The sequence below is a fragment of the Euprymna scolopes genome, chromosome 24 (genome assembly GCF_053919585.1).
Source record: "Euprymna scolopes isolate OS-2025 chromosome 24, ASM5391958v1, whole genome shotgun sequence".
NCBI classification, from domain to species: Eukaryota; Metazoa; Mollusca; class Cephalopoda; order Sepiida; family Sepiolidae; genus Euprymna; species Euprymna scolopes.
Genome location: NC_136505.1, coordinates 22,456,055 through 22,479,885, shown reverse-complemented (window position 1 = coordinate 22,479,885; position 23,831 = coordinate 22,456,055). Strand labels below are relative to the sequence as shown.

At 32.0% G+C, this 23,831-nt stretch overlaps 1 long non-coding RNA gene across 1 annotated transcript in view; it reads right to left on the bottom strand.

The window, feature by feature from the left end:
• Positions 1-1,149: 1,149 nt before the first annotated feature.
• Positions 1,150-23,831, bottom strand: part of LOC145246628 (uncharacterized) — a 588,880-nt gene continuing 566,198 nt past the window's right edge. The window contains exon 3 of the long non-coding RNA XR_013863141.1: positions 1,150-4,664. This is a non-coding gene — a long non-coding RNA (uncharacterized LOC145246628). The remainder of the gene's footprint in view (positions 4,665-23,831) is intronic.

Below are 23,831 nucleotides of genomic sequence, written 5' to 3'. Positions count from 1 at the left end.
AATTTGATTTGAGCTCAAAACAATAAATGTTAAGGGGTTATAATAGGGGTCAAAGTTTAAAAAAAACTTGACCTCTGCGGTCTCTATCAAATTACTCAGACAATTTCTGGTCTAAACATTTGAAATTTGACATAAAGGGTATTCAGAAATAGGGCTAGCTTTTTAATCGGTTTGGATGGAAAGTTTTTAGTTACCAATATATAAATGTATGTATGTATGTTTGCATGTTTGCCTAAAACTTTTGACAGAGGCGACGGATTTTACCAAGATCAGTATCGTTTTGAAGTCCGACTTTTCAGACAACAAATATCGAAAAATTGGCTAAAAACATTAATATCTTCATCTTCAACTGGGAACTTTTCTACAGGGGGGGGGTCGCTTTTTTCGCCGAGATTTTTTAAAGTCATCCTTTCGATTGTCTAGCTTTATTTTAAAAAATTCACTTCCGGTTTGGCGATGATCGTAACAGCATAGACGTCAGGTTTCCCCCCCCCCTGTTCTTTTCCTCATTCACGGTACGGGTTCGAGTCTGCCTTCCTACCCACAATTTTTTTTTTCGTTTTTGGCTCAACAGACACATCCAAACACCCGGGTAACGCCGGGCTGACATGCTAGTTTATATAAATATTTATATAAATATTTATATATATTTATATAAATATTTATATACATTTATAGATATTTATAAATATCTATATATATATATTTATATATATTTATATAAATATTTATGTATATTTATAAATATTTATATATATTTACATAAATATTTATATATATTTACATAAATATTTATATATATTTAAAATATTTATATATATTTATATAAATATTTATATAAATATTTGTATATATATTTATAAATATTTATATATCTTTACATAAATATTTATATATATTTATAGAAATATTTATATATATTTATATAAATATTTTAAAATATTTATGTATATTTATCTATATTTATAAATATGCATACATATTTATATAAATATTTATATATATTTAGAAATATTTATATATATTTATATAAATATTTATAAATATTTATATATATTTATAAATATTTAAACATATTTATATAAATATTTAAACATATTTATAAATATTTATATATATTTATATAAATATTTATATAAGTTCATATAATTCATATTCTATGCCTAAATCCAGATTGTCACTGCTTGTTTATTACTATTAGACTGTGACAGGAAAGATAAATAAAAATGTATATTTGTCTGAGCATAACGATAAACGTCCTAAGTTCCACACGTGAGAGGAACGAGATTACAAGGTCTCATGTTAGGCAGTGAATGAATAGTTGCGACTAACAAGGAAGAACGTGAAGATCAGATAATCCCTAACCAGGATTTTTGTGAGCTTTATGCAGAAGTTTCAAATCTATGCTAAACTTTAATTAATTAAATCTATGTTGATTTTAATTTCAGAATATAATAGGAGTGATTATCCTTACAACTAAAAATTTACTTCTTTTTTATACAAAAAATTACTTAGTCCTGACTGTTATTATGAACCATTTTCAAATAATCACCTAAAAATAAAACTTAGCAAGAGGGATAATTCATAACTTTAATTTAAGAGTATAATGGGATTGATCTATCTTACAACTAAACGTTTATTTCTTTTTCTATATAAGTTTAACCTCGTGCAAATAAATAAAAATAAAAAATTAAAATAACTTTGCAAAATACCAGGTAACGCCGGCTGGGAATGGTTAGTGCTTAATAAATAAAATCTAAACAACTTTTATAATACTTTTGTTCATGTTTTAACAAATTTTTTGAGAATGTTTTTTCTTTTCTTCTGTAAGGTAGACATCGTTTGGATGATAAAAAAAATGGCGACAACAAAACAAATTAAAGTCTCCACAAGAGTTTCATTGAAATGAACAGAAGAAAGACTTCACGTGGATTATTTCAGGATACGTGTCTGTCTTGAAGAACATGCTGATAAGAATATCAGACAAGTGCAACAAACTGAGAGAATCGTTTTACACTCTCGGAAAATCTTCAGTCTCGCAGACAATTTTCAAGAAAAAATAAATAAGTATTTTTTCAAGTTGATTTTTTAAAAAGTCTAATCGATATGTGATGGGCAAATAAGTGCAGTCGATTGGATGATGGATTGAACGTTTGTTTATATCACGTTCAGAAAATCACAGTGCAAGATTAGTTGAGCATGCATCGGTAAACCAGAATCTATTTTATGACTGAGCGTGTTTATCTGTCTATTAGTCGATTATAACTACTTGACAGGATCGCACCAAACTTAGCATGAAACATCCTTCAAATGTTGAGTGTCAGTTACTACTACTACTACTACTACTACTACTACTATTACTGTAAACAATAGACACTTATAGGCTCATTAAATATTGGTCAAATTGCAGCAAGAATATGAAACAACCTCGTCCCTATTTACTTGGCTTGGCATAAGAACAAAATTAAACACAAGGTTGAGTTTAAATGTGCCAAAAATCAAGCACTCACAAAATTGGTTCTCTGTGTGAAACGACAGTAACCCTATTCGGGTTTAACCGGCTTCCTCCAAAGGAGGAAGTTCTATGGGAGTATGAAATTAACATGCGATTCCCAGTTGCATGTATATCCCCATTAGGAGAGATAACAACATTAGGTTTTTACAACTTCTGCCGGGAGATGTCGATGTCCTACATACAGCACTTAGAATTCCCAAATTGGTCACCCATTTTAGAAATGGTCTCGGTCTAGCATAATTTTTCTTCACTGACTGAGGACAGAAAAGATAAAGCAAACTATCCAAACTGATACTACACTTTGCTCCTTGCCAAAAAATTAAAGAGGCTAATGAAATACATTTGTAATTTCTCACTATTTGTTATTTTTCTATTTATTTTTTCTTCTTTTTCCTTTCTTTCTTTTTCTCTCTTTCTCCTCTTTTATTAATCTTTCTTCCATTCTTTCTTTTTTTTCATTTTTCTTTCATTTCTTCTTCTCTTTTCACATTCCCTTTTTATATTTTTCTTTATTTTTCTTCATTTTTTTTCTCTTTCACATAGTTTTGTTTTTCAACAAATTTTTACACAAGAATTCGAATCCTGTCATAATATTCTTTATCGTTCAATTGACAATCCATCTCATCAACCCATATCCTTCTGAAGCTTTTGGCCTTGATAAGTGTTTATTTATTAGTAAAAAAAATCTACTTCTACCTTTCTTTTCTCTCTTTACAACATTTTTTCATAAAGGGGAGTCAAATGTTACTGCTACTACTACTAAAAATCATAACACTTATAGGCTCATAAAATATTGGTCAGAATTGAACCAAGTTAAGCAGGAAGAACGCTTTGATTGCCAAGTATGCTTTTTAGAATTACAAATTTTATTCCTGTAAACATGCACTGAGCTGCATGTTTTTGTGGTGCATATAAATGGCAGATGTTGCAAGGGAAGACAGAGCCACAGAGAACTAAAAATATCTCTGACCAAAGTCCAACCACCCAAAAGATATTTTCTTTGTTAGAAAAATGCTTTCTACAGTTTAAAGATTTATGGATTTCAGCACTGGAACTCTGTGCAAGGGGGACTTTCTTTTTTGATCACCGTTTTATTCCATATGCATGTGCATCTCTTGCTGATGGGAGTTTACTCATCAAGCGTGAGCAAAAACTGTCTCCTTTCCCTTAGAGTTTGACCACTTATGTTCTGCAACTCTCTCCATTTCATGTAGCTTCTCTCATCCCTATGCCCATCTCTTGCCTCTTCTCCCTCTTCTGATTTACCCACACTAGCAGCAAAGAAAGCATACCTTTTGCTTTTTTGAGGTGAGATTGCATGTAACATTGGTATTTATTTGCTTCTCCACAAAAGCAAAATATGAGGGAAAATCAGCTCCTTAAAAGAAGGGCAAAAAGGGCACTCTGGTAGGGACCAAAAATGATAATTGTCTCAGTATAGAGGGTTTTCCCTTCCATTGACCAAGGACAAATTAACAAATGTAGCCTCAGAACAGATACTACACTTTGATCTTCGCCCGAAGGCTTGTAACATTACTACTACAAAAAAAATTTAAGTACCTCATTGAATGGAAAAATTATGCCGGGATAGGCTTATGTAAGAAAAACAATGCCTAGTGTTATTTGCAGATAAGCCCCAATAAGTGGAGATCATCTAAATGTATTCTCCTGTAAATGTCCCAAGTGACCACTTCTGGGTGGCTGAATAGTGATCATTAACAAAGGGCTAGATTCAATCAGGGGTGAAAAGATTCCAAGAGATGGTGGTTATAGATAGCCTACAGAGTAGGAGGAATAAGAGTGGGAGTTGGAGCTGAATGTTTGAGACAGGCAGTTGGTTTTCCTAAAGGTTGGTTGAGTTCTTGAGACTCTTGACTAAAAAATTCTTTCAATGGAAAAAAAAATTCTTTCAATGGAAAGTGTGTGTTTCGGTCAGACAAACACTCGTATTATGCAAGTCTGCCATTCAACCTTGGGAAGAATAGTAGCACTTGTAATATCCAAAAAGTAAACATTATTATTCAATTAATCCTGGATGAAGAGTATTTGAAGTAGACTTACCTTTCTCATAAAGATCTGGTTTCTGTTCGGTTAATATAGAGAAATATTGTCCAAACACTTTTAACAATTTTATACTTCGAATACTCACCTGAAAAAAAAAAAAAGGAAACACAAATTGTAGTTGTAGTTTTTTTATTTTTAAATTTGAAAAACATTTAGAAAATTAGGCATGAATGCAGAAAAAAATGGAAGAAAATGTAAGATTAGAATTTTAAAAATATTTTTTTTTAATTGTGTATAAATACATTTTGTTTGTCTTATTTTAAAATTGAAGCTCTTTCAAATTGTGAAAATATATGCAAATAAAGTTAGATGTAGATTATTAAAAATATATGAAACAAATGTTTTTAGTTTCAAACAACAAGAAAATGAAAGAAATACAAATATTTTGATTATTTACACAGTTAGTTTTACAATCTAAAAAAACAAAAAAAAAGTACTTGTGTTCAAAGAAATACATTTGTTCAAAGTCATGAAATACACATAAATATTATATTTTAATTAATGCAGAATACTTATTTATTTGTTATATCGTAGATTATATGAATAACAAGTCATTACTGGGGTTGTACAGAAAGGGTTTATTTAGGTAAAAAGGTACACACATTTCTAAGCGTCCATTGACAGCTTAGTACTAAATTCTGTCTCCCACGTGAGGAAAGTTTGCTTGTCTTTTTATAGACGTAACAGTCCATTCATTTGAGGGGTGTTGGATCAGTCCATTATATCATCTTCCTCCCAAGCTAAATTCTTCCCTAGAATTTCGCTTCACCATTTTTTTCGTTTTTGACTTTGTCCAAAAAATTCAGTTCTTTTTCTTTTTCTTTCACTTCTTAAAATTTGCGTTTGCGAATTTTTTGATTTTGGAGAGTGACTTGTATTTTCAGTTACTGGTGCTTCCTTTTTTGGAGGCTCTATGTGAAAAATGTCATACAGTACTTCCATCGGTACTTCATTGTTTTTAATTATTTCAATATATCGGGGTCTGAGTTGGTTTATATGTTTTTTTTGTGGGAAAATGTCTGACCTTTTATAATGTAGACCATTCTTCCAATTCTTTTTGAGATTATGCCTTCTTCCCAAAAACTCTTCCCTGCCCGATAATTGTTGAAAAAAAACTTTATCCCCGTCCTTATATATCTTGTATCGTACATTATCTTTTACACTTTTTTTTTACTTTTTTACTCGGAATTAACCGGTCGAACACAGAGCGCACTTTTCTGGCAAACATTATTTCCGCTGGGGATAACTTTGCATTTGTATTCGGATTAGGCGTTATCCTGTACACTGCTAAAAATTTCTGAAGACTTTTTTCTTCAGTGTCGATGTTATCGTTCTTTTTTAACGCTCGTTTAAAAGTATCGACAAATCTTTCAGCTTGTCCGTTAGATCGAGGGCTAAAAGTTGGTGTTGTGATATGCTCTATGGCCAGTGACTCACAGTAGATCTTAAATTCTTGACCTTTGAACATGGTGCCATTATCACTAACAATTGTTTTTGGTACGCCAAAACGCCCAAATACCTCGTCCAACGCCTTTATTGTGTTTGCCGCTGTAGGATGTTTGAATTTTAAAATTTCTGGCCATTTCGACATGCTATCTACTATTACCAAGTAATAATATCCTTTTAGAGGTCCTGCGTAATCTATATGGATCCGCGTTCATGGTATATCTGTTTTAGGCCAAGGTTGCGTCTTAGTAGACGGCGCTTTTGCTGCTAGTTGGCAACCCTTACATAATTTTATCATTTTTTCTGTGTCCTGATCCATTCCAGGCTAGTACGTATATGCTCTCATTAGTGCTTTCATTCTGGAGATTCCAGGATGTCCCATGTGGAATTCTTTTAAAATTCTCTTCTGTAATACTTGAGGTATTACCACTCTATCTGCGTACATTAGAGTTTCATCGCACTTTGAAAATGGAAAAACTGTTAATCCTTTCCTCTTCTTTTCTTTTTGTCCCACTTGTTTTTTTATCTTGTTAATGTATTCATCTGTTCTTGCTGCTTTCTTTATTTCCTCAAGTGTTACCGGAAGTTCCCTAACAGTATTTATTAATATATCTGTTAGTTCATTTTCTTCTTTTAGTGCAGCTATAACAGTTTCTTCAAGTAATTCAGTTTTATTTAGGATCAACCTGGACAAACCATCTGCGTGTGCAATTTTGCTGGATGCTATGTGTTTCATTTTAAAATTGTAGTTTAACAGAATCATGCTCCATCTTTGTAACCTATTAGCCGTATGAGTAGGAACTCCTTTTTTTGGAACCAAAAATCGATAACAAAGGTTTGTGGTCCGTTTCCAAGATAAAAAATCTTCCATGGATGAACCTATGAAATTTCCTCATGGCGTATGCAATTGCCAGACCTTCTTTTTCTATCTGACTATAATTTTTTTCTGTGGGTAGCAAAACCCTTGAGGCATGAATAATTTGTTTAGTCGATCCATCTTTGAGTCTGTGTAGTAGCACAGCACCTAAACCGTATTCGCTCGCATCTGCTGCTACAATTAATTCTTTTTTCGGATCGTAGTGAGCTAGTGCTAAATCCGATAACAGACATTTTTTAATCTTTAGGAATGCTTCATCACATTCTTTTGTCCAGAGCTATTTTTTATTCTTTTTCAATAATTCGTTTAAAGGTGCTCTTAGTTCATGCATATTTGGGATATAAGAATTATAATAATTTGCTAGTCCCAAAAAAGAAACTGAGACATGTACACGTGAGTACTATGTTTTTTTCTAAACAATTCACTTCTTGTAAGTAAAAATAAAAAAATACTCGAACTGAAATCGAAACCAACACAAAGACAGTGAGTCAAGTACGATAACTATTCGGCCAGTTCTCTGCAATCTTAAAAAAGTATTTTCAAACCTACTTCTTAACATAAATAATCTGTCATATGAACAAGTCACGCATGCGCATCCATGAAACACTTGACAAACAGATAAAAATCGATTACCCCCACGTACCAATTTTTCAATTTTGACCCTTTAGCAGACCTTTTTCCAAATTAAAACCGATTAAAGAGTTTTCCATATGTTTGAATACACTATATACTAAATTCCAAGTCTGTAGATAAAAAATTTGTTGAGTATATAGGTTGAGAAATGTTTTCACACACACATACATTTTCACTTTTATAGATATACTAGACTACCCGTGATCCGTTGAGTCAGTATGTTATGTTAGCTATGGAATTAATGTATGAGCGTGAAACTTGTGACGTAAAGAAAATAGTTTTTTTGTGACATAACAGAAACATTTCTATGAAAGTATATTAAAATGAAAAAAGAATATAGATAGATTTCTATGAGTCGTTCTGTTTATAATTGTTTATTTTTTAAAAAAAATTACAGCCATTGAATTATAAGTGGTTTGCCATACTTCTAGGTAAATGTGCACTGAACAGATATCATAATACTTAAAGTTAAATTAAAATTTTGATATATCTTTTAATTTACATGCAAAAAGAAAAAAAACAGTTAGGACGCTGAAAACGTACACAGTAAAACAATACATTTTATTGTTGCGTTGATTATTTATTTGTAACACAATTAAAAACAATTTTTCGTGGTTATTTATTTATGTTGGTAGTGCAGAAGAAAATGTATGAATGTTTTTAAGAAAGGTGTATTAAAAAATGGAGAATAAATTAAAAAAGAGGAAGGTGGTGGGTAAATCGCTGTTGTAAAATGCTCTTATGGTTGTCAAATGGTTAAAGTAGATTTATTTGTTAGAAAATTGCGTTAAAATAACTTAAACATAATACGGAAATGAACGATGTAAGAAAAAGTAGGAAGTATTAACAATTGTTTATTTGGATAATTTAAACGCAAAAAAGAAAATTCGGATGCTGAAAACGTACACAGTCAAACAATACGTTTTATTGTCGCGTTGATTATTTAGAAACAGTTCGATAATTATATGTATTATTTGTAATCACATTTTGCGTTTGCTTCCCATATCTTGAAGTTTTTATTCAATAAATTTAAGATATTCGCTTTTCTAAGGACGTTCGTTTGTTCAAACAAAACCGGTGCAGCGATAGGTGTGTCAGAAATTTCGTGAAAAATATTGAATAATTCCACCCCGTCTTTCCAAGCTTATAACTTCCCGAAAAATGTAATTCAAGCCCTATTTTTTTCAATTAAAGGAGCAAGGACAAAGGTTTCATTAAAAAAAAAACAAAAAAAAAAACAAACAACGTGTTTTTTTTCAAAGGTTTTAAACTTCGGACTTTACAGGTAAATTTCTAAAAAAACACTACTTTTTTTGTTTTAAATTTGAATATATTATTTATTGCTCTTTTATCTTCAATTTGTGATATATAACACTTTGGTGAGTAACTTAATTATTTACTTTTTAATAGACATTTCAAAATGGGAGGCGTGAATTAATTCGACCCCCTGTCTTTCCAAGCTTATAACTACTCGAAAAATGTAATTCAAGTCCTATTTTTTTTTTAATTAAAAGGAGCAAGGACAAAGGTTTCATTAAAAAAAAAAAAGAAAAAGCAAACAACGTGGTTTTTAAAAAAAATGTTTTAAACTTCGGACTTTACAGGTAAATTTCTAAAAAACACTACTTTTTTGTTTTAAATTTGAATATATTATTTATTGATCTTTTATCTTCAATTTGTGATATATAAAACTTTGGTGAGTAAATTAATTATTTACTTTTTAATATACACTTGAAAATGGGGGGGGGGGGCGTGAATTAAAAACAGACGCTTGTCTAAAATATTATATTCGGTTTATTGGAAAGGGCATAAAATTTCACATTGACCCTGAAAATATCGTACAAATAGAATCAATAGAAGAATTTTGATAGATTTTTAAAGTTTAAAAATTGAAAAATACCGATCTCGTAAAATTCAATTAATTTTATTACTGTTTAAAAAAAATATATTTCTATTACTGTTAAAACAACTTTAATAGTTTATTTTGGAAGTATAATCCATAAAGAAAATAAACAACCCACTTTTAAAAGAGAAATTACGAGTTTTTTATATTTTATTCGCAGTTTCATGTTAGGGGTGTCAAAAATTCCTACAAAAATTCTGATACACCTAGTGCAGCGATTTGTGCTTATTTGTTTACGCTGTTATGGGGTTTTATTTATGTACGCATGCGCAACCGGAAGCTGTAAACCGGATGTTGGCTTACAACACCCGTTACAAGGTCATTTGAGTTTTATAATTATATAGATATAGATATAGATAAGGTGAAGATTGATAATTAGTACTGTTCTGACTGTTGTTCATATCTTTGTTGTTATTTTCAGAAGCTTTTGGCAGATGTAATCTCCGACCTTATTTAGGTGCATCTTTTTCGTATTTGACATAAACATCTCCCACTTTTGTAACACATGCGCCTGAAAAAGGTCGGCGGTTACATCGGGCAAAAGCTACTAAAAATAACAACAAAGATATAAATATAATAATAACACAAATGTCAATCCTCATCTTAAAATTTGGAAACCGTTTAAAAATTAGGCATAAATAAAAGAAAATTTGATGGTAAAAAAAAAAAAATGTAAGATTACAATTTGAAAAAAAATACTTGCGTATAAATATATTTTGTTTGTGTTTAAAATTTGAATTTTTTTCAAACAGAGAAAATATATCGGTACTTGTACAGTTTAATCAAGAAATTAAAAAATGAAAATACCGAAAAAAGTTATATTGTACGTATTCGTTATGGAATGAAGTTCTCCGAAAAAAAATTAACTTAATTTGATCAAGTAGTTTTTTTTTTACAGCGAAAAAAACAATTTGTTATGATATCGATCAAAAGGTAGCCATGTTTCGATTTTTAGAAAGAAAAGCAATGATTTAACATGGGGAGGGGGTGTCAGCGCTTTAGATCGATTTATCTCCTTGTGGCGTGTTCTAAAAATTCAAACATGGCTACCTTGAGTGCGCTGTCATCAAAATGTAACCTACTCGATCAAATTAAGTGAACATTTTTTCCAGAGAACTTCAGTCCATAACGGATACGTACAATATAACTTTTTTCGATACTTTCATTTTTTAATGTCTTGATTAAACTGTACAAGCATCAATATGTCTAAAGAAAATTAAATCTAAATTATTAAAACTGCACAAAACAGATGTTTTTAGTTTCAACAAAATTCTTAAGAAATAAAACTACTTGGATTATTCAAACGATTGTTTTCATATTCTCAAAAGATTTCGACCGTCTAAAAAGAAAATAGTTGCCACACAGAAAATATAAGTTTCTGCTTTTTTACATACTATCTGCTCTATCACATTCGGTGTAATGTCTATTTTACATGCTGACATGTGTTGGACGACTTCATTTTTTTAAAGGTTACTCCTTGTACATTCTGCTGTGGTATGTAACAATAATATAATTATGATAAAATTTCTTTTGCAGAGTGATTTATACTTTCACATTGTGATTGTGATCTAACCTATTTCGAAAGTAGATGGACCTTCCCAAAAGCAATTAATAGAGTTACTACGATGTGTCGTGGCAGTCATATTCACAGTATCAGATGCAAACTTTCTGTAACGTACTAGTCTGTACTTCTATAAATAAATACTCTTGTAGATATACCACTGTGTTGCCTTGATTATTATCGATTCCTCAAAGTCACAACACTGGCGACAAGGAATTCGGATTTATTCAGACTAACGTAGTTCAAACGTATGTCACACAATACTGGCGACAAATAATTTAGACTTATTCGGATTTACAAATAACTCGGACTTAGATTGCACATAACACGGGCAACAAAAACTCGAATTTATGTCGGATACAACATAATCGTTACTACAACTAGAATGTTTAACTTTCGAAAATAGACTTTGGTGGTATGCTCTGGATAATATTAATGACAATAGAGGACGAAGTTAAAATCAAACTGAACAAGCAAAGTGTGTCGAATTTGAGAAAAATAAAAATATCACTCCAGCGTCGTGAAGTTTGATTGAATAAAAACTGTCCTATATAGTTTAAATAAAAACTATCGTATATAGTTTAAAATCAATGTTTGGAAATTTTTCTGCTGCCTTAAAAGAAAACAAGCAAACAAACAAACAAACAAACAAACAAACAAACAAAAAGAACAAACACAACAGAAAGTTCTGTCATTTTGTTAATCAGTTTAAACACACTTAGTTTTTCTCTGGCTGAGAGGTTAGTAAGAAAAGCTACGACCGTGTAAGAACACACACACACACACACACACACACACACACACACACACATGAAATGACAATTCAAAGTAGAATTAAATGAACGTAGAAAAATAAAATTGCAGAAAGAACAAGTGGAATATTAAAAGTGAATGGAAACAGAAAAGCTTCGAATAGAAAAAATATTCTGAGAAGAAAAAACCCGGAAAAAATCACTTGGATTATCAGAAGAAAATGGAAACAGGACAAATGGAATAAATGAAAATGCTTGAAGAACTGTTTCTTCATACCCGACAACAATAGAAAAGTTATACGAATTATCGAATGAGGGGGTCAAAAAGATAAAGATGAAAAATGCTTTTTCACAAAAAACTGTTTAGAACACTATACATAATTTTTATTACGATTCTGACAACGAGATTAAGTTTGCTTCGTATTTGAGACTATATGGGGAGATTATGCGAATTGGATAAATCTTAGCTATTATGAAAATTAGGTATGAGCACAAAAAGTAATATGCTTCATTAGATAAAATTGACAAGAAAGTGAATAGATAAAAAAGAACATGGATGTAGAATACAGTAAGTTAGTTCCGCAAAAAAAAAGAAAAGAAAAATGAATAAAAACGTCTCAAACTGGCAAGTTAAAAAAAGAAAGGCAACACGTGTAAATCGATGTAGAAATCTTTCAGTTAGTATGTTAAAATATTCCCCAATCCCATTAGCTTTGAATATATTTGTTTTTGTTAAATCTTTCTTTCCCGTTATCATTAATAAATTTATTTTTATATGATTTGAAGTGTTTGTTTCGTTATCTCTTGCAAATCTTATTGTATTCGATTTTTGTGTTTATTTTGTATCCGCCTGTCTCACAGAAAATAATTGTTGTTTTATTTGTTTCAAACCTTTTTTGTATAAAAAAGGAAAATTGAACCTAATCTGGGACCTAAGAACATACCCCCACTGCAGAAGATTTGTCTGCCTGTGATAAGCGTTTGCTATCCATAAATACCCACCCATATCCCTGTGTTTGCATTTTATTGCATTTTATTGTTATATTTAAATATTGCCCCGGGCTGTATGTAACAATATATATATATATATATATATATATATATATATATATATATATATATATATATATATATATATATATATATATATATAAGGTAGAATGATCAATTTGTCGCCCTAAAGAAAACAATACAAAAGCTTTATTTTAAAACTTTTATTGAAAAAAATCAATTCAGATAACTTGATTATGTAGTAGAGCTGACATCTATTCAATTTAGCCGCCTTCAGCCTCAATTACTGCCTCGATATAGTCATAGACTGGGAGCATGCCTTTTCCACAAGGGAGCTTGGCGAATACTTGGCAGATGGCAGTGATCAGACTGGCTTTGGTGAGGTCATGTTGGTGATGTATGACGAAACAAAATAGTCCAGCGGGTTCAGGTCAGTGGAAAAGGGGGAGCCAGTGAGAGAAGGGTGCAAAGTTGTAGCACTCTTTCTGAAGCCAAACCTAGGTCTCTTTGGATGTGGGCCGGCACTGAATCCTGCTGCCAGACCCTGGGGCCTGCCAATGCCCACTTAATTGCACCAGGGGATCACCACACTCTTCAGCACATCCAGGTACACTTTGGTGTTGATTTTCAAGCCGATTTTGAAGATGTGAGGTGGCATGATGTGACCATCACTGGAAACCACACCTAAGACCATAACCGTGTTGAATTGTGCTCTCAAACCTTGAACCATCCGGATTTGCATTTTGAGGGTACTGGCAATCGTCCTGTTGTCATAACTTGAATCAGTAGAGAGCATATTGTACAGTAGCATATCTCCAATCTCGTTCGTTGAACACTGTGTAACTTTCAGATATGATAGAAGGCTTCTATCGCTCTTGCGATTTGTACACAACTCGCCAACTAGTAGATGATTTGCAACAAAGAAACCGGTTTTCATCAAACGGAAATGGAATAATATTTTTTCTAGAGTGACAAGTTCATCGCTCACTCTCTCTCTCTCTCTCATATATATATATATATATATATATATATATATATATATATCATATGGTATAGGCTCAGACTTAACATCTTCAGGTCCCGTTTCCAATATCGCTTGTTACAATCTGCTTTTTTTTAAATTTTTTATTCTTTACTATTTTTTTTTCAGAAAATTCATCATGATTCTCGCCTCATAATTGTCAAAAAATGGCTGCCACGGCGTTTAGATGTAACTGTATTATTTCTGGTTAAGTCCATTTACTTCTGAGATTAGATCAGCTTACCCTATAACAAGGAGAAAAATCGACATTTAATGATTGCCTGACGAATAACTCAAGTTAAGCTATGATCCTTACAAAGATTAGTGACCATTTGAGAATATCAGATGCTGTAAATTTGGAAGGGAAAATGTTTTTTATCATACATTTAGGATGGTTGGTTGGTTGTTTTTGTTTTACGGCATATCAACCCTTTTCAGGTTATTTAATGCCGAATCCAAAGATTCGGAAGAAAATTTTTTTAAATAGAATATATTTGTTGTTTTCAAATCGGTTTCTATTCAACCCATAGTTGGGACCCTTACAGGTACTACCAGTCCAGGTCAGAGTGGACCTGGGAGCAATGGCAATTAAAGGGTGGCTCCACACTCCCCAAAGCCCGCAAGCTGGGGCCTCACCACCGGATATAGTTTAAGGTCATATCCAGGACCATACATTTAGGAACACAAGCGGGGGGAGGGGGTAGGGGTACATCGTACAGGTGATTCACATGTGTATGGGTATCAGTAGGAATTTCCCAGGTTAGTTTTTGGCAGTATTTCTCTCCTCAGCTATCTCAACTAGTATTAGGTACCACCATGGTCTTGGGTTGTCTTCTATACCCCTACCGCATCCTGTACATGCCAATGGTACAAAAGCTATATATAATTCAGAATAGAAGCGGGTATTTTTTTTAAGTTATAAAATCACCTAGCCATAGCTATGTATAGCAGATGCAATTAATTTCATTTTTAGAACCTGCCAAAATCCGATTTCCGTGGATGGAAAAATTGTTGCAGGTGTCAAAAGAATCAATAAATTAACCTACCTAGTTTTTTTTTTATTTTTATTACATTTTCACCCCAAACAAGGCACATTGCCACTTTGGTGTAGGGGGCTACTATCAGGGGGCAACAACTACTGGGGCACTATGTTGGGATTTGGGCAGCAAGATGTCTGTTCACGTTGCACTTGAACTTCTGCACGTCAGTACAGTTGGGGAAGCAGGGACCTGGAATGGAATTCCAAAGTCTAGCGGTTCTGGGGAAGAAACTACTGGAGTAGAAAGATCTTTTACATCTAGGGATCTCTACAGTATGGGGGGGGATTTTGCAGCCTGTCGGGTCTGTCGAGGGTGTTCACGTCGTGGGGGAACAAGTGCTTGCAGTTCATTAGAGCATTCATCATTAAAATACTTGTAGAACAGGCAGAGGGATGCAACGTTTCGTCGATGGGAAAGAGGCTGAAGCTTAGATGACAGTTCAGGGCCTATCAGATTTGCGACTCTCTTTTGAACCTTGTCAAGGAGCGAGACACAATTTATTCCAATGATCGAGTGTGTGATACGGTAGACATCGAGATGTGATTCGAATGAATGCTAAAACACAAACGGTTGCTATTGTTCACCCTCTTTCTTTATTCGGTTCGTTTTGATATCCTCTCTGTCACTTTCTAAAGCTGTCAAATTTTAACATTCAAAGAGTAATTTTAACATTCAAGAGTAATTTTCAAAGAGTAATTTTAACATTCAAGAGTAATTTTCAACCAATGAAAGTATTTTCAAGCTTCAGACAGTAAAACATAGACGTGAAAGTAATAAGCCAGTGACAACTTAGAAATTCTTATTAGACCTGGTTACGACAATCAGTTTTCAACAGACTTCATCAGCTGATCGAATGAAAGGAATTAAAAAACATATTCTTTCAAAACTATTCTGTGCCCTTTTGCAATGGGTGAGGAAATTGTGAGGAGAAAAGGACTCAATGACTCACATATCAGCTTCAACTTGTGCACATCTATACATGCACTAACCAGAACAAGGTAAAAGCACACACACATTCACAATGACACGCTGCCAAATACTCACATAAATTACCTACACACACATATTATTCATTTTATTACCATATTGACTTGTGGTTACTATTCAATCAACTTCTTTACACAAATTATGAACATTCACATTGTTTAAAATAACTTTTATATTCTTATCGCTTGTATAAAAATGTTTTGTTGTAAATTCAATTTTTTTTCTTCAATTTTTGTATTTACAAAACTCTATTTATGTTTAAATTAGCACTTGCTACCTCGTGACCCTTCTATTCGTTTTAATATTTCATTGTATTTTCATTCTATTATGAATGCGTGCTCATTTTCTTCCTTCACTAAAACAATAACATTTATACCCCAATTTAAATTAAATGTCAGTGTGGTTCTTGGCTATACACAAAAACGCTCCAAAATTGCCTCAACCAAAGCCAGTGATCACACTACAAACTTACACCACTATAAGACAACGTATATTTGCCGCATGAAGGGTTTTTAGGCAGCTATCGACAATTATACAAAATGCAGGCGATACAAAACTAAAAGTAAATACTAACTCCATAATTTTAAGTTAGAATTGTGTTGGAAACTTAGTGTTTAAACTATAAAAACTGAAACATAGTCCTCAAAAAAAAAAATAAATAAATAAATGAATAAAAAAACCAACAAGTGAAACTCTTAAATAAAACACAATTTCTTTGTTTTCTCTAAAATTTGAAAAATATTTTTCCATAATAACAAATCTGTATAACTTATAATTAGATTCGTATTCAGTTTTTACTGTAAATCAATTGGGTGACTGAATTGACATTCTAGCTTTTTTTTTTTTTTTACTTAGTTGGTCATCTTTTGTCAAGGCCTGGAGCCCACTCTAGGGTTCAAAAGAGAGTCATCAACCTGATAGGTCCTCAACTGTCAGCTTCAACCTCTGTCCCATCAACGAAATGTTGCATCCCTCTGCCTGTTCTACAAGTATTTTAATGGTGAATGCTCTGACGAACTACAAGCACTTGTGACCCCCCCCACTGTGCCTTGTTTGAGGTGAAAATGGAATATAAAAAAATAAAAATAAGGATTAAGTGTTGAGCATGGCATACATTATTTTATAGGAATTTATTCATATTAGATTTGAAAACAATCAGGTTATAGTCAGTTGGGAGGAAGACGCACGGTATTGTGAGTTATGGGAAAGAAACTCTGTCCATGGAATTCTCGTTTAGTTCTCGGCACCGATAGGCTCTGAGGAAAGTTGTTGACAGTGTTGCAACCAGGCGAGTATTTGTTGTGAATGCTTTACAGAAAGGGATCATAGATTGGAGCTCAGCCGAGCACTTACCATAAGAAGTAATGACAGAGCAGAGATAGACATGCAACGTCTCTTCTGTGAGAAAGAGGAAGCAGGTGGAGGCAAAAATTTGCTTTCTATTATTGTGATTATATAAACAAGAAAATGTACTTCAAGCAAAATTTTTGGTATGTTTTGAATCACCTTTTTCCACTATTGTGGACCAACGTGGTGAAAGACCACGTCATACATTACGATAAGGTAAATAATTGCCTGTTTTCAAATTCAGAATAAAATGTGAATCACAAATTTATTTTTTTTTAGGTTTTAATTTTAATCATTCTTTTTTAAAATTTTTATTCAAAATAAGAAAATAAAAAATGGCACTTGTGCATTATTAGCGTTATTTTAAGCATTTTTTGTTTTCACTTTTTAAGAACTCGTTTCAGGGGGAGACAAATTCAGGAAGACTAAACTTTTTCAGGAGATTTCTCCAAAAATGTATCTGAATACATTGGATTTGCGCGATATTATATTGTGTGTGTGTGTGTGTGCTTTTTTTTTTTTCAACTTTGGACTAGAAAAAAACTATCGACTTTTTACAGTTTCAAAATCTGTTATCTTCCCCATGTAACCAGGAAATGCATTAAGCAACAAGTAAAAGAAATAGATTCAAATGAAAATGTTCGGGGGGGGGGGTGCAAAGATTTTGACTGTACAAACTATAAATTTGAATTTTTATTATTTTATTAGGGGGCTTGTTAAGATAGAGTCGATAGATCAACGTTTTTGAATATGTCGTTTTAAGCAAAAACAATATTATGTACTTAATGTTTATGCTGAAAATAGTAATATATCCCGAAATTACGAAAATTCAACCAGTAGAAAGTTATTTATAGTTATAAGTAAATTTTATGGAAAATTGGGTAAAATTGCATTTTTCTTAGATGTTATAAAGTAGACAGTAAGAGTCTACACACTAGGGTTGGATCAAATACAATTGTATTTGTATTTCAATTGTATTTAAATACAATTTTAATGTAATCGTATTTGTATTTGTATTTTAACATCACAAGAAAAAGTAATTTGTATTTGTATTTGTATTATGGCATCCAGGAAAATAGTATTTTGTATTTGTATTTATATTTGAGAGAGAGAGAGAGAGAGAGAGAGAGAGAGAGAGAGAGAGAGAGAGAAGGAAACTTTCAGAGCTCTAATGATAATAAAATGCAATGAGGACACGATATAGAATGTAATGTCAAATTTGGAAGGAAATATTTCTTTTCTTTTTCTTCTTTTTTTTGCATATTTTCAGATTTCTTTATTACTTTGAAAAAAAAAGTACTTATATTTGTTTTTGTTTAAATCAGTTATTCTATTTTTATTTGTATTTTGAGATTGAGGAATAAAAGTATTTGTATTTGTATTTTTAGACTTAGGAATAAAAGTATTTGTATTTATATTTCTGGTAACCTAAACGAAAGTATTTGTATTTGTATTTCAATTGTTAAAAGTCAGTATTTGATCCAACCCTACTACACACAGAGGACACAACTCGGAACGAATATTTTAGATTACTTGTTTATGGCTGCAATATTTGTTGTCTATAGCGAGAGACTTTTTTTTGTTTTTTTACTAAAACATTTGTTCTACTCAATGAATTTTCGTAATTTTTAGATATATTACTATTTTCAATATGACAATTAAGTACGTGATATTGTTATTTATTTTACCTCAAACAATATATTAAAAAATCGCACCTTTATTTGTGATGAAATTTAAATTTTGTAAAAAAACAAAAATCTTTGTTTTCTGAAAAAAAAGAAAGAAAAAAGTCGTATACATTCTAATACGAAACTTCGACATAGGGTCTTCTTGAATTGTCTCCCCCTGTTCGTAAAAACAAATGAAAAGAAAAAAAATATTAATGCACAATTGCACAAATGCACAAGTGCTAAAACTTTTATTAAAAACAGCAAAACAAAGTTAATATCAATTCACAGGCATTACAATAACAAAAACATTAAAGTATAATCACTTTAATAACCACAAAATAATATAAACTGTTTTGATCTTTTGTTTTAATTTTTTTTTGAAATTAATGTAAAAAAAAAAAAAAAATGCCATCATTTATCAAACGATATGACGGCTAGTTATCCATGCAATATATTTTGAATTTTTTTTTTTTTTAGTATAATTTTCAAAGTTTCGTACTTTGTTTTCAATATTTTTACATCTTTACAAAAATATTTAAAAGAAATATTTATTTATAAATATTGGATGGGGCTTATACACAGAGTATTGATGTAACGTTTTTTTTTTTTTTTTTTTTTTTTTTTAAGCTAAATCACAATATTTGTAATTATTTAAAAACATCTCCCAACCTCATAAAATCAATGTTGAATTGACTGCTTCGTCAAAATTACCCAATTTTAATTTTCATTAATTCTATTATTGCCTTTTTCTATCAAGTCATTTTAGAATTTAATGACGATAAATGACCCAAGTCCGCCATTTTAAGAGTGGCATACAAATAGATGTAAGGAAGTTCAAACTTTTAGGAAAGTTATATGCGTGAGTGCACAAACCCCCAATAAAATATTAATTTGAAACACAAAAGCACAGCATAATTAAACAACATCTCTTAAAAAAAAAAAAAAAATGAAAAGGTTTATTTCGTAAGAAGCGGGACTATGTGTTCGAGGTGAAAGAAAGAAAAGAAGAAATAAAATGTTCTAGACTGTTTTCATATCAGGAGGTAGAAACTCGAAATGCCCCCAGGTTGTCCAGTGGAGGTCTTCAGTGAAGTAGTCACAGCCTGAAGGTATTCAGTGGATAGAGTGGGAGGAGAGAGGTCTGTCTTTTTTGCTGGTCTGAGCTCCTCTTCTCACTACTGGCTTTTTTTTTTTTTTTTTTTTTTTTTTTTTTTTTTACATAGGAGTCACCACTTATCACGGCCCAGAGGCTAGTTCTCAACAGGGGTATTTAGTTTCTTAAGGGACATATAGGATTAATGCACGCTGCTAGCTGATTGGTCAGTATGTGGTCGCATGAGTCAGCAAGGGGGCATTAATCCACAAGAGAAAATAGTATGCTATAGTGACTGCTACAAACTAATAATTCATTGTTATTAGAATAATTTTATTTGTTGCATCGTCTAAAGTTATCACTACAAGAGTTAAATTACAAAAATACTACCGGGTGCTCCTCAATTTAGGAATGATTCCTCCCCCTCTTTTAGAGGTACCAGATTCTTTTTAAAATATAATTATTTTTCTTTACCCCCCTCCCTCCATTTTTCGGCATACTTGTTAGTTAACTGAACTTTTACTCCTTCTAGTTAAAAAAAAAAAAAAAAAATACATCCGTTTAACCTCTGTTACTAGTTATAGGTCGAAAGAAATGTAAAACGCCCGATTTCTCTATTTTTCTCTTTCCATTTATACATCAGAATAGAATATTTGAGTATTTGTTTAGTTTAATCAAGACATTTAAAAAAAAAAAAATGAAAATATTAAAAAAAAAAAAAAAAAATTATATTGTATGTTCCCGTTATGGAATTAAGTTCTCATAAAAAAAAATCAGTTAATTTGATCAAATAGTTTGTTTTTTTATAGAGTAAAATCAAATTTTAAGGAGATCGATCGTATCTCGCCATCTTGCTTATTTCGCAGACGAGGAGAAGGGGTGTCTTTAAAAGATAAAGTGATTAACGAAGGACAAAATGAAAAAGTGGATTAAAAAAGGACAGAGAAACTATGTAAAATAAGAGAAAAAATAAAAAATATTTATCGAGGTATTTTTTTTCTGCCTATGTTTAAAAATAATCTTGTCCATTTTTGATAAACTTTAAGCGATGATGGAGTTATCTCCCCGCCCTCGAAATAAGTAAGATGGCGGGATACGATCGATCTCATTAAAATTTAGTTTTCCTATTAAAAAAAAAAAAGAAGAAACTACTTGATCAAATTAAGTGAAATGAGAACTTAATTCCATAACTGGTACGTACAATATATATTTTGTTTTTCAATATTTTCATTTTTAATGTCTTGATTAAACTAAACCAATATTTGTAATGTTACAAACAAAACCAGAACTCGTAGAAAAATATACACAATTTTTTGTATTGCTAGTTGTATATTTGAAAGTGTATTTTTAAGACAAAAAGAAATTGAAATTTCTCTCTTTTTTTTGTCACTAATATTGATTTGATAAAAACAATGGCCTCTGAAACTGTTTTTAAAAGAAATAAATTCGCTGTTTTTTTTCTGGTTTGCTTTAACATTTTCTATGGATAAAAAAAAAAAAAAAGTTGAAATCTTTTTAATATCAACCTTGTTCTTTTAAAATATGAAAAGGTTAAAAAAAAAAAAAAAGAGAGTTATCTTTCTTTAGTTGAGCCTATTAAAAATATCCCCGAAGGAGTTGTCCCCCTTTATTTAATTTATTATTACCTAACAATTATAATAATATAGGCTGAATTAAGATAATTATCACATCAACCATTAAAAATGATTATTGAGAAAATCAGTGACAATGTATATCTGCTTTTATACACCATACAAAACACACAGCCAATACCTCTTAATAAGCTTACATTACTTTAAAAATTGTTATACTAAAAACTGAGTTAATCAATATTTCTTTTCCTATACACTTTTACTCATGCCAAATACATATTAAAATATACTTTAGTTCTGGGATTGAGTTATATTCGAAAAAGAAAACTGTTTTAATTGCTTTAATTTGCTGTGATTTATAATTAACTGAACAAATCATGCCATATTTCTCTTTGCTAGATATGCATTTCTCTGGTCCACCATCTATATTGATTGAAAGACTCTTTAATATTCCTTAATTTCTCTGCGAATATTTTTCAATGCCATCATGTAATTTACATATGACTGTCTATATATACCACAAACTAATATGCAAATTATATGGAAAAATATTAAAGTCTTTTTACTTTTTTATAAGTTGTAGTAGTAGTAATAATAATATAATAACAACAACATCATCATCATCTCACATGGAGCTTTCACACAAGTCATCAAAGATCTGATTGGAAACCTGTGGTGTTCTCTGGAAGCTGAGTGACAACAAGTCTCCCCAGAGGTACAACTATCTTCACCTCCTTCGATAGCATTTGCAAATGAATTTGCGTCATCGCAACAGCCTCTTACTATTGATTTTCTTGCTGGAATTTGAGTGACACTAAGCCTCCCCAAGATCCTAGTTCTCTTCGCACTTGTCCAGCAGAGGTGTGGTCAGTGCTCTCTCCTCGATCTTTCCATTCTCCTTGACCCTTCTCGGCTCTTTGGTATCACTTTTTTTTTGGGGGGGGGAGGATGGTGATGAGACAATGGGAGGAGATATGTGATTATTGTTTTTGTTATTATTAATATTATTATTCAAGATAATACCATTAATAGTAGGAGCACTAGAAACAATACCAAAAATAATTGAAAAAAGAATGGGAGAGATTGAAATCAGAGAGATGGCTGATAAGATACAATGTATAACAATAATGAAAATGGCTGAAATATTAAGGAAAACCCTTGAACGCGGAAACTAACACACATGAACTAACAAGGAACAGGCTGAATATATAGAAAATGCTACAGATACAAACACAAAGGAACATCACATGGAATCATGAAAACTCAGACGTTGTAATTTTTTCTCTTCTGTGTGAATGTCGCCATAAACTGAAGTCACACCAAATAGTTGAGGAGGGTCAAAAAGGATGGAAAGATCGAGGAGAGAAAGCGCTAGCCAGATCTCCGCTGGCTGAGTGCAAAAAGGACTAGGACCTTGGGTGGGCTTATTGCTACCCAAATTCCAGTGAAGACCAATGGTTGCTGCCAATGAAAAATCAATGGTGAGTGGTTGTTTAGATAATGCAAATTCATCTGCAAAGGTTATCGAAAGAGGTGGAGAGTACTGGAAATCTGAGGAGACTTATTGCCACTCAGACTCCGGAGAACACCACAAGTTGTTCTCAAAGAGAAATCTTTGATGATGGTGTATGTGACTACTCTTAGTGAGTAAATAATAATAAGTTATATCAATGGTTATTATTATTATTATTATTATTATTATTTTTTTTTTTATTTTTTTTTTTATTACATTTTCACCCCAAACAAGGCAAATTGCCACTTTGGTGTAGGGGGCTACTATCAGGGGCAACAACTACTGGGGTACTATGTAGGGATTTGGGCAGCAAGGTGTCGGTTCACGTTACACTTGAACTTCTGCACGTCAGTACTGTTGGGGAAGCAGGGACCTGGAATGGAATTCCAGAGTCTTGCGGTTCTGGGGAAGAAACTATTGGAGTAAAAAGATCTTTTACATCTAGGGACCTCTACAGTGTGGGGGTGGGATCTAGTAGCCTGTCGGGTTTGTCGAGGGTGCTCGCGTCGTGGGGGCACAAGTGATTGCAGTTCATCAGAGCATTCACCACTAAAATACTTGTAGAACAGGCAGAGGGATGCAACATTTCGTCGATGGGACAGAGGCTGAAGCTTAGATGCCAGTTCAGGGCCTATCAGATTTGCGACTCTCTTTTGAACCTTGTCAAGGAGCGAGAGACTAGTAGCAGATGCACCAGCCCAGATGTGGCAGCAATACTCCATACATGGGCGAATGGTGGCCTTATAGAGGTACAGGATACTTTCGGGTGTTAGTAGTTTTCTAGCACGGTAGAGAGAGCCTACCTT